This window comes from Gorilla gorilla, chromosome 7, assembly GCF_029281585.2.
Source record: "Gorilla gorilla gorilla isolate KB3781 chromosome 7, NHGRI_mGorGor1-v2.1_pri, whole genome shotgun sequence".
Lineage (NCBI taxonomy): Eukaryota > Metazoa > Chordata > Mammalia > Primates > Hominidae > Gorilla > Gorilla gorilla.
This window is the reverse complement of record NC_073231.2, coordinates 104,180,816-104,192,736: the sequence shown is the minus strand read 5'-3', so window position 1 is coordinate 104,192,736 and position 11,921 is coordinate 104,180,816.

The following is an 11,921-nucleotide window of genomic DNA, read 5'->3' as shown; positions in this document are numbered from 1 at the left end:
TTCAAAGACCCTGCTCCATATAAGGCTGATCTATTTGCAAGCATGTGTAGGCTTTGAGAATTTTACAGTGGTTTGTGAAGAGGGTGGAGTATACATTCAGAATGCATGAGCCTTTCCTGGGCTGTAGATAACATGGTATGAGTGTGTGTGAGAGAGAGACTGATAATGATTGTGTCAAAGCTTTTTAGAAACAGATCACTAACTCTTGTCAGATCTGAAATGATTTTATGCAAATGGGAATTTGCTGACCCAAATTAGACCTGCAGAATATCTATCCTTCTGGGTTGCTGAGGTGCCCAGCTGTGGGAGCAGACCCAGGGAAGAGGTGTGGCTAAGGAAGTGAAGGGAGCGGCCTCTTCTGCACAGCCCTGGGCTTAGCTGTGACTATGTGATAGGAATTTAGGTGGAAGCATCATACTTTTGCCCCACTTCACCCCAACTTCTAAGCCTGTGCTGCAGGAATTTGTTTGAGGTAAAATAAATGGATGCTCTCCTCCCATAAGCAGCCTTTGCCCTAGATCTGGGGAAGGATGGACATTCCTGGCAATCCACCTCGGGAATCAGCTAGATGCTGGGTGGATGCAGATTTGACTTCAGGGAAAAGTGTCCCCCCACAGTATCGCCCATCACCCTGGATCTCCTAAAGCGCAGTGGATTTGTCTTGATCTTGGGGAGGGTAGCTTTGACCAATAGAATAATAGAAGCAGGACCAGCAGAGCGGTCACAGCCCCCCAGCTCAACCTGTAAAGGGAGTGTGCAGACAGTGGCACGCCAGCACCCAGTGTCTCAAAAAAAAGTGTTGCAGCCATTCTTGAGCCCACTCTCTCTTACCCCTCACATCCAAGCCATCAATAAGTGCTGTCAGTGCTTGCTCCAGTGAAGATCCAAACCGGGCATTTCCCTTCTCCCCACTGAGCAAGCTTCACCCAAGCTCGTCTCTACATTCTCTCAAAGGGATCTCTTGACTATTAAAATGAGCCTAACTTCTACTCTTCCACCCTCCTTTGCTCTCTTCTAGGTACACTTCTTTGTTGGTTAACCTCCCTTCCTTCTGGGAGGAAGGAACACTTTTGCACAATCCTCCCCAGAGGGACATTTGCCACCTGGAATCCAACCAAATGGAGTCTGCCAGGAGCTTGTGCAGCATCTGCAAAGCCAGTTCCAGTTGACAGAGGATTCAGGCTGGCAGTGAGGACTCAGCTGAGATCACCAAACCCTTGGGACTGGCTTGAGCTCAAAAAGCTAGGTGCCCTGAGCCAAGAAGCAACAGAACCCACTTGTGGCTCCCTTGTTCTGAAGCCACAAGGCCACACGCTGAAGGCCTGTCCCTGCAGCTGTCTCCAACCTCATCAGACCAGCAAAACCACCTTGTTCCTAGGTCCTTTCTAGAAGCTGGTGTGCCTGGGGTGAAAACATCCAGTGTCCCAATGAAATATATGCCATTTATACAAGGTACGCTGCTTTGTCGTTGTTAACACAGAGAGGGGACTGGAGGCAGGCATTTTGAACTCATGACTTCAAGGCAACCCAAACAGATGTTAAAGCCTGACCATCCTTTTTGTTAAGATCATAAATATAGCTCAATTTATTGTAATGCTCAGAGGTGTCAGGCACTATTCTGAGTACTTCATTAACCCTCTCAACAACCATGAAATTATTATTACCTGCATGCCACAGATGAGGAAACTGAGGCACAGAGAGTTTAAATAACCCACAGGTTTACAAAACTATCAAGTGCCAGAACAAACTACAAACCATCAGCCCAGCACCAGAGCCTATGCCCTTAACCACACCATAATATATATATATATGGGGGTCATGCCTAGTTTTAAAAAGAAGCACTGCATTTTTTTTTCTGCAGCTACCACCTCTGGCACCGTGGGCAGGAGGCAAGGCCTGGTCTGCAGAGTGTGTGGGCCTTAAACTCCCAGCATGAAGCTCTTCAGCCTCCAAGGGCGCTGGCCACCTCTGAGCACGCATTAAAGTCAGGTGTAATTTCTCCCTTGTCCAGTCTGGTTGGGAAGGGGGGTACTCAGTGTAATCTAATACCTTAGTTTATACATTCTGCAGGGTTTTGGGTCTACAGGAGTGTGAAAATAGCAGATTATCAGACTGACAAAATCCAATTTTGACCTTGTGATTTTGTGTCCTGTGGAGCTTGGGTGCTATAGATGTGGAAGGTGGAAGAGAGTGAACTGAACATTTAGGGACCCTCTGACACCCCTGGAAAATGTTTTTGCAATCCGTGATCTTTATTTGTTTATGGATCATTTTGCATAGAAGTAACTGAGAGCATGTAATCACATAGCCTCAGCCCAACTGGCCTGTTAACAAAGCTATCTAATCACTGGCATGCCAAGAGAGCCACTAGCCTTGACTACTTTACTCTGACATTTAGTTAAACAGAGATGATGCCCTTATGCCTTCCAAAATGGCTGCATCGTAAAATATTAAAGTAATGAAAGTGTCTGTGAGTGACAGCTCTCAAGGAAGGAGGAATATTCCTTGCAAGTACAAACAACGGCCAAATGTATCTGACAATGAACGCATCATTTACAGGCCAGCTTGTGGCATCATTAAAAACAGATCTTACTGTTTGTTGGGGGCTTGGGGAAATTAATGAAAAAAAAAAAAAAGAAAGAAATTGGCTCAAAAAGACATGGTTGTCTTGGTAGCCTTGGAGAAAGGAATATGATCATTCAGGAAATATTACTGAGCTCCCACAGTATGACAGGCACTGGACTAGGCATGGAGACACAGAGGGAAGAAGGTCCCACCTTTGTGGAGCTCAAGTTTACAGGGTGGATGAGATGGGCAGGTCTGCAGGGAGTTACACACAGTGTGCAAATGGTGCAAGAGAGATAAGCACAGAGCAACGTGGGAGAGAGATACCAGGGGTGTCCCTCCCAGTTTTGAGGAGTCAGAATAGGCTTTTCTAATGTAATAATTTCGAATTCAAGATTTGAAGGACAAAATGGAGAGAAAAGGATGAAAGGGGAACCCCCAGGTATTTGCAAAGACCCGGAAGGTAAGTAAAAACCATACAGGGATAGAGCAAAGAGGGGACAGAAGAGACCCTATGTCCCAGTTTATGGTGGGCCCTCAAAGATGAGAGTCTTGGCAACTTCCAGCCAAGATAAAGAGAAAGGACACAAGGTACATTACAACATCCCCAGCACTGTTTACCCTTCCCATGCCCCTGAAAACATGGCACATTCAGGGAGCTACAAGGTCCCCAGGACTGTTTACCCTTCCCATGCCACTGGAAACATGGCACATTCAGGGAGCTACAGGGTTTCAGAATGATTAGAGCAGAAAGGGCAAGACCAAGAAGTGGCAAGAGATGAGTCTCTGAGATTTCCCCAGAGATGAGAGTCTGGAGGGCGTCATGACTTATATCAAAGATTTGGGGTATGGGAGCCACTGAAAGATTCTAAGCAGATCAGATTAGAAAGATCCTCCTGGCTGCTCTATGGAGGCTGAATGGGAGAAGGAAGTCAAGACCAGAGGTAGGCAAACCCATTAGGAGACTATTTCAGTGAGGGAGATCACAGTGGCCTGATTCTGGTAGAAAGCATTCAAGAAAACACTCATTTATCCTTTTCTTTCTTTCTTTCTTTCTTTCTTTCTTTCTTTCTTTCTTTCTTTCTTCCTTTCTTTCTTTCTTTTTTTTTTTTTTTTTTTTTTTTTTTTTGAGCCAGAGTCTGGCTCTGTTGCCCAGGTTGGAGTGCAATGGCATGATCTCAGCTCACTGCAACCTCTGCCTCCCGGGTTCAAGTGATTCTCCCGCCTCAGCCTCCCAAGTAGCTGAGATTACAGGCGCCAACCAGTACACCAGGCTAATTTTTTTTTTTTTTTTTTTTTTTTTTAGTAGAGACGGGTTTCACCATGTTAGTCAGGCTGGTCTCAAACTCCTGACCTCAGGTGATCCGCCTGCCTCGGCCTCCCAAAGTGTTGGGATTACAGGCGTGAGCCACCGCGCCCGGCACTCATTTCTCCTTTTCATCACTTCCTCTTGGGTGACTGTCTTTTGGAGCTCTCTGAAGTCAAGATATTTGCTTTTGCTATTAATATTCAGCAGGAATAGCGGGATGGTGCCCAGTTCTTGCCCCTGGGAGCTCACATCTCTTCCCTAGAATGTCGTGACTCTGTTCTTCAGCACAGGAAGGAAATACCATTTCCCCAGCTCTTTCTTCGGAAAAGTCACTCTTGATTTGCTTCTGGGAGATGTTTGTCTCTGGACAGGGCTTGGATTCCATGAGCATGTGCGTGTGTGCGCTGCAGTCCAGCTCAGGGGTGGCTCTGCTTTTCTTGGTTTCCTGGATGCCGGCAAAGTTAAAACAGTGACGTTTCCTCTTGATGCTTATCTCCACAACACTTTCTCAAAATGTCTTGCCCATTAACTTTCTAACAGCACCATTTTTGGTGCCAAGCTTCTTGTTTGAAGGCTTGGCGCTTCACTGCAGCAAAAAACAATAGCATTTCTGCCTGTCACTCCCCTCTCATTCCCCTAAACCATGCCTACCTTTCCTCTGAGTCAACACACAAAGCTATGCACTTCTTGAGAAACACCCCTAAGCTTGAGCCTGCCCTGGGTCCCTGGAAGGTGGCTCATGGATCATCACTGTAATGCATTTTAAAAGAAGAGCCGAAAATGCAGGGAACACCATCCCTGGAAATAGATTCCTCAAAGAAGTCACAGGCACTGGGCAAGAACGACTGGAAGCCCTGATACAACCCTACACATCTCAGAATCCTCCGTGGCTCCCCATTGCCCTCAGGATAAAGCACAAGCCTACTGGGCATCTGTGGTGTCTTTTTTTGGACAGCAGGGTTCAGTTCTGTTCCTGCCTCTTGAAACTGCAGCATGTTTTTATTGGGTAACGGGCGTGTGATTGGACCTGCCATGGCTGCCTGACCCACGGAAAGAGCTCCCCCTGCTGGTGGGAAGGTCTGCTGCACCTTGGCCCCAATTGCCCGTGTACCTCACTTCACGCATTGTGTTCCTGGGGATTTGCACATTAAGCTGAATCATCTGCTGAGTGTTCTTGGGGTGTGCACTTTTAAAAGGAAATCCGTAGCAAATTCTTGTGTGAGGCGAAAAATCCTTTTTGGAGCAAAACCTGATAGCATCTCTGCCCTTGGAATAATCACTGCCCTTCCCCATCCCCTCGCTTGTTGATGTTCTGAATGTTGGAGTTTATTGAAGGGGGTCTGTTGATGCTGGAGTTCAGGATGAGGACCCTGGGCATGGGTCCTGGGGAAAAGCCACAGTAGCTGAAGCTGAGCCCCAGATGCTTGTACATCTGACATTTCCATGCTTTGCCGAGGCTCCTTATATCCTGAAGCTTGTCTCTTAAGGGGTGGATGTGTCTCAAAGTCTGATGAGGGGGTGTTGTTCACAGCTTCAAAGGCCCCCCACTGGCAGATTCAGCTGGACCCACTCACACATTTGGAAATGGGTCAACTCCTGTGGGCCTTGGCCAAATTATCAGGAGGAAGCAGAAAGGAGAAGGCAAAGAGAAACATGCCCTCCATTAGAAGGGTATCAACTATGTTACCCAAAGGGGTTGTGCCTACCACAATTAGAGTTGTTTTTCCTCCCTCCAGATGTTGTGTGTTACAGAGTCCTTTATTAGTAAGCACACACATGGCAGCCTCAGCCACATCCAGTGCCAGTGCCAGCCTTACACCTCCAACCATGGTGGCTGCAGTTAAGCATGAGGTACGGTGTGCTATGCACTGAGGTATGAATCCCGTGCTTCTGGGAGCACCATTCTGTGAAAATGAGACTCCCATTAGAGTCTGGACACTTGGCCCAAGAGAATCGGATTAAGCTTCAAGGCTTGATCTCTTTTGAGATTAGAATCCTTGCTGTGAGAACCCACCTTCAAGGCCAGCATCCTGGTTTTACCAGGAGACCCAGGCAGGTAAACCCTGGGTCATTTCCAGACTAGGCTCCTTAGGAGTCAAAGTCTGGAGACCCAATTTGCATCTCTATAGTTGATTGGAGTGCTGGATCCCTGCTAATCCAGTCAGCTAATAAGGCCAGAACCCACTGGACTTGAAAATTATGTTCATGGCATCTTAAGCTCAGGGCATGAAGGAAAACCCAGAATAAAAAGCACAAAGACTCTTTCCTTCTTCAATTGAGAGGGCAGACAGCCTACGTGCACTTGAAAATGGTTATAAACACCAGACCCACCAATTACAATTTAGGAGGTCTTATATGTAATCTGCCCAGTTCCAGATACTTTAATTCTATATCGCAGAGAAGTAAGTGCCAGCTGGCCACAGACCGACCATGCTCAGGGTTCAGTTCTAAACATCACTGTTTGGGAAAAGCACAATCTAAAACAGACAGCTCTGGATGTGTTTAGGTTTTGCTTTCTTTCCACTTTTAAATATTAAAAATTGACTCCAGCTGTGGGGTTGAAAGTAACGCCTAACCTATAAAAACATTGACAAATAAATCACAATGCAATTTGCCGCGCATTTTTGTGAGGTCTAAACACCAGTTCTTGAAAGGAATTTTCCATTATTGCATCTTGGGGAGATAACTTCTTCATGAAAAATTCATTTGACTTTTGTATTTCATAAAATCATCACATAGCATTCCCACATTTGGGATCTGCATGTACTGGAGCACCCCCGGCTTTCCGCTTAGCTTTCCAGACTCCTCAGCCTGTCTTCCATGAGTTTTGCAGGAAGGTGGGACAGCATTTGGATCCTTACCTGGTAGTTTAGAGCTGAGCTGCGCCCCCTACCCTGGCCTCTGTCCTTTTGCAAACTGAGCTGAGCGTCAGCTAAGAGACAGCTCTCTCTGAGTCTGGTGTGAGCACCAAACTCCCCTAACCAAACTCTGTCCATGTGTCCAGCACACCTCTGGGCACCACCCCTGTCCAAGCAAGAAAGAAATCTCCAACTTTATTGCTCCTTGATGCTTTCACTACTAGGAAACAGCACTTTCCTTTCTGAAGTGGGGACAAGGGATTCACGGGGGACCCAGAACAGACGAAGGAAAAAAAGTCTGTGTGACAGGCTTGGTTGTGAGTTAGAATCTTCAAGTGTCTTCTTCCAGCAATGCTGCTAACCCCAGCCCAATCTGCATGGTATCACCCATGATAGGATAGGCATGCTGCAGTAACTAGCACTCGCAAATCTCAGTGACATCTTTCTGCTTATATTCTGTCCATCACAAGCCCATTGCATTATAACATCTACATTAGGATCCAACTGATGGAGCAACCGCCATCTGAAACATTACCAACGATCACGGAAGAAGGAAAGAACCATCTTAGAAGCCCCTTCACCAGTAATTAAATGCCATAATGACCAGAACTGGTTACAAAGCGCCATCCAACCTCAGAGGACCAGGAAATAAAATTCTACCCATCCAGAAAGCAGAGAGCTGGAAAGATTTGGTGATTGGCATTGATGGGTATTACATCCATCTTGTCTACCTACAATATCTGGTGGTCCTTCTGCAGTATCTATACTGGGCAGTGACCCTTCTGGGCCCTGGCCTTAGTAAGATCACAGCCTTGGGAGTATAGCTATGGGGACCAGGAAGCTAGTATGTATCAACTGCAGTCAAGCTTATAGCAGATGCCCTCTTGGGGTGTCTGCCCAGTTCCTGCACTTCTTCTCTGAGTGCTACACCCAAACTTCTCATAGAGGTGCCCCCAGCAGTTGCTATCACGTAGGTACTACACAGCCCTCCTCGACCCAGTTTATTGGATCAGAGGAATGTACTTAACTAAAGCAGAGCCAGTATCACTCTCAGAAATTTAGAATTGTAGTTCAGAAACAGCTAGTCTGCATGGTGCATGTCAGTTGGAGAGCTTGGGCAAAGCCATTTTCTGCCACATGCAAAGAAAGTTGTACAGCAGAGTAAGAAGAATGAGCCAGACATGCAGAGAGGAGTAGGTATAAGTAACCATGTGGAGAGAGAGAAAATTCCAGCCTCATCTTAGCACACAGACACTTAATACCAGAACAAAATTAACACTTTGTTGGCAAGGGAGAAGGAGTGCTGTACAGGCAAATAAAAGTGTCTACCACAGAGGTTAATTACTTAGGCCTAGGGCATTGAGTGTCTGGAAGATTCCTATTGAAATACTGACACTCTTGGCAGGTTGCGGTGGCTCATGCCTGTAATCCCAGCACTTTGGGAGGTTGATCCCAGCAGGCGGGTCACCTGAGGTTAGGAGTTCGGGACCAGCCTGACCAACATGGTGAAACCCCATTTCTACTAAAATACAAAAATTAGCCAGGCATGGTGGCAGGCGACTGTAATCCCAGCTACTCGGGAGGCTGAGGCAGGAGAATCGCTTGAACCTGGCAGGCGGAGGTTGCATTGAGGCGAGATTGCACCACTGCACTCCAGCCTGGGTGACAGAGTCAGAGTTCGTCTCAAAAAAGAAAAAAGAAATACTCACACTCCTGCAAAAGTAATACCTGCTGCCATTACTCACTATAGTGCTCTGTGTTTATCAGTTTAGGCAGCCATTTGATGATGTCCTTAGGGGAAAGAGCCCAGGATTTGCCTATTTTACTAGATTGGAATGTATGGGGGTTATAACAATGAGGAAAATAGTCAACTGTATATAACAGAAAACCTCCAAATAACTGTGGATTCTTTCTGTTTCACACAAATCTAGAGGTAGGTAGCCTGAGGCCAGCACAGCAAGTTGATGAAATCATCACTGACACCGTTTGTTCCCCTAGTTTTCTCTGCTCTGCCTTCCCTTTAAACATCTCATTCTCATGTTCTAAGATGGCTGTAGGAGTCCACCATATTCTTGTTTCTGGAAGCTGGTGAAGGAAGGAGAGGAGGGTGTGTCCTCTTCTTTTAAGACTTCTCAGAAGTCTCATTGGCCAGAGCTTAGTCCTTGGATGAGGAAGGTAGAAAAATCTGCCCAAGAAGCCCTTCCTAAATGGTGCTTCCAGTAAAATTAGCTCCATTACCCTGGCTCCAACTAATTGGACCAGGACTTAGGACCTAAATCAAGACAACCATGGGTAGACCAGACTTGAGGAAAGTTTATCTTGAAAGTAAGTTGATTTGAAATTTCACCTGGTTGAGCTTTTCTTTCCAGTGGGGGCTTTCCATAAATGAATGGTGACATAAAGACCAGATCAGATCCTCTCTTCAGGACACCACACAAAGGGAAGGGGGGCACACAGGCTCAGGCCTGCCCCAAATGGTGCCAAGCTATTGCTCCACAGCTCTATGGGTTCTTTTTTTTTAAAAAAATCTATTACTAGGGTTGAGTCTTGTTATGTTGTCCAGGCTGGAGTGCAGTGGCAGTGGTCACTATTATTTCTGTCTGCCCAGAGAACAACAAAAGTATGTTTTTCCCATACCTCTCCTCCTGGTTCCTTTGGTCTCTATACCCACACCTATTATATCTACCTATACCTATATCTACTACATCTACCTATATTCGTTCATTCATTAGAAACTGCAAGTTGGTGATATCCTAATTTTCATTTGTCAGTTGGGAAATGCTTTTATAGAGAGACTATTGCCTTCATCTGCTACATGTTGAATATCCCTCATCTGAAATGGTTAAGACCAGAAGGGTTTCAGATTTCAAAGTTTTTTGGATTTTGAAATATTTACATATACATAATGAGATATCTTGGGAATAAGACCCAAGTCTAAACACAAAATTCATTTATGTTTCATATATACCTTACTATTATTATTTTTATTTAGAAACAGGGTCTCACTCTGTCACCCAGGCTGGAGTGCAGTGGTGCAATGACAGCTCACTGCAGCCTCGACATCCCTGGCTTAAGTGATCCTCCCGCCTCAGCCTCCCAAGTAGCTGGGACCACAGGCATGCACAACCACACCCAGATAATTTTTCTTTCTTTTTTGTTTTTGTTTTTTTGTAGAGATGGAGGTCTCCTTATGTTGCCCAGGTTGGTCTTGTACTCCTGGGCTCAAGTGATCCTCCTGTCTCTGCCTACCAAATTGCTGGGATTACAGGCATGAGCCACCACACCCAGCCTATGTTTCATATACACCTTATGCACATAATCTGAACGTAATTTTATATAACATTTTAAATGATTTTATGCATGAAACAAAATGTGTGTACATTGAATCATCAGAAAGCAAAGAATCACTATCTCAGCCATCCATATGGACAATCAGTGGTTGCTTGGCATCACCATCATTCCTGACTCTGAATGTATATGCTACCAATAAGCAATCATTTTCCCACACTTATTCATGCATAAATACTTAGCAAAAAGTATATCATTGATACAGTGAAAAAATATGTGTTCAGGGTAACTAAGCAGCACAGTAGCATCACCAGAATACAGGCATCAGCTATGAAACAGCAGTAACAACAAAGGTAGACTTCAGTCTCCACCTAAGATGCTGTATTTTGATTAAAAGGTTACTGTACATTGTTTTTTTTTCTTTTAGGTAAGAAGGAACATCAGAAGTAGCTGAGGGACCAGGATATAGGTCTGCTAGGGATGAGAAAACATTCTGCTGGATGACTTTTTAAAATGTTTCTTCGAGAGTCATCTGCCTCATTAATTACAGTTTTTGTCTTGCAAGTCTCTCTTTGATGTTACAAACTGCCTTTATTTCTTGTTCTGTTGTGAATGCATGCTGCTGTAGTCCCTCAATAAGCCCACCACACATTTTCAGCAAGTCATCCATAGGCATTTTTTCTGCAGTGTTAACAATGCCATCGTCATTCACTTGCATCATGTTGGAGCTCAGAAAGCTTTGGATTCTGGAGTATTCTGGATTTCAGATTTTCAGATTAGGGATGCTCAACCTGTATGTGTGCTCACAGGTACAGTTCACATGGGGAAAGCAGGATCAGTCAACAGCCCACCTCCTCTTTAGATGACTAATTCTTTCAAAAATTTTAAAGACCATTGTGAATTGTGGATTTAAACATGTGTAATGACTTTCAGTCCCTTGAAATTATTGTTGTTGAAGCCAAAATGTTCCTATCTTTTGTTATGGGATTCTCTACAATTTGGCTGTTGAGTCCTTTTGTCAGAACTCCAGTAGTCTCTCTCTTTTTTTTTTTTTTTGAGACAGAGTCTTTCTCTGTCACCCAGGCTGGAGTGCAGTGGCGCGATCTCGGCTCACTACAAGCTCCATCTCCCGGATTCACGCCATTCTCCTGCCTCAGCCTCCCAAGTAGCTGGGATCTGGCTAATTTTTGTATTTTTAGTAGAGACGGGGTTTAACCGTGTTAGCCAGGATGGTCTCGATCTCCTGACCTCATGATCCACCCACCATAGCCTCCCAAAGTGCTGGGATTACATGCGTGAGCCACCACGCCCAGCCGAACCCCAGTAATCTTTAATAGCTTCCTTGCTGACTGGTGTGACAAATTGTTCCTCATGGACACTTTCTAACTTGGATTTGGAATTAGCCATTTCTTTAAGGAGATTTGCATCTTTTGAGTAAAAATTAGTATTTCAGAATCAGCCTGAATGCTAGGGATGTCCATTGCTACTAGGTTGATCATTGTTTCTAGGCCTTTTCAGTGAATGGAGGTGGGGGTTGCAGAGGGAATACATGTATATAGTCCCTCCGCAGCCCCCAGCTCTGTTATATAGCAGAGAAAGCATATTTGATGACAGAACTTTTATTAACCTCTTTCATCTATATATCCTTTCTTCCATGCCAAGAATCCTATTCTCAAGGACACAGGGGATGATAGAATTAGAATATCCCACAATTACTCATTTGTTTTATCCCATATTGCATACACAGCAGACTCAGAATAAAATACTAATCCTACCATCATTATTATGACCAAAAACATTTTAAAAGTGTTTTACATAAGATCTCTCGATCTACCCCACTTAAAAAAAATAGTTGTACTATGTCTCCATTGTCAGGACATGGAGCCATTATACACTTTATC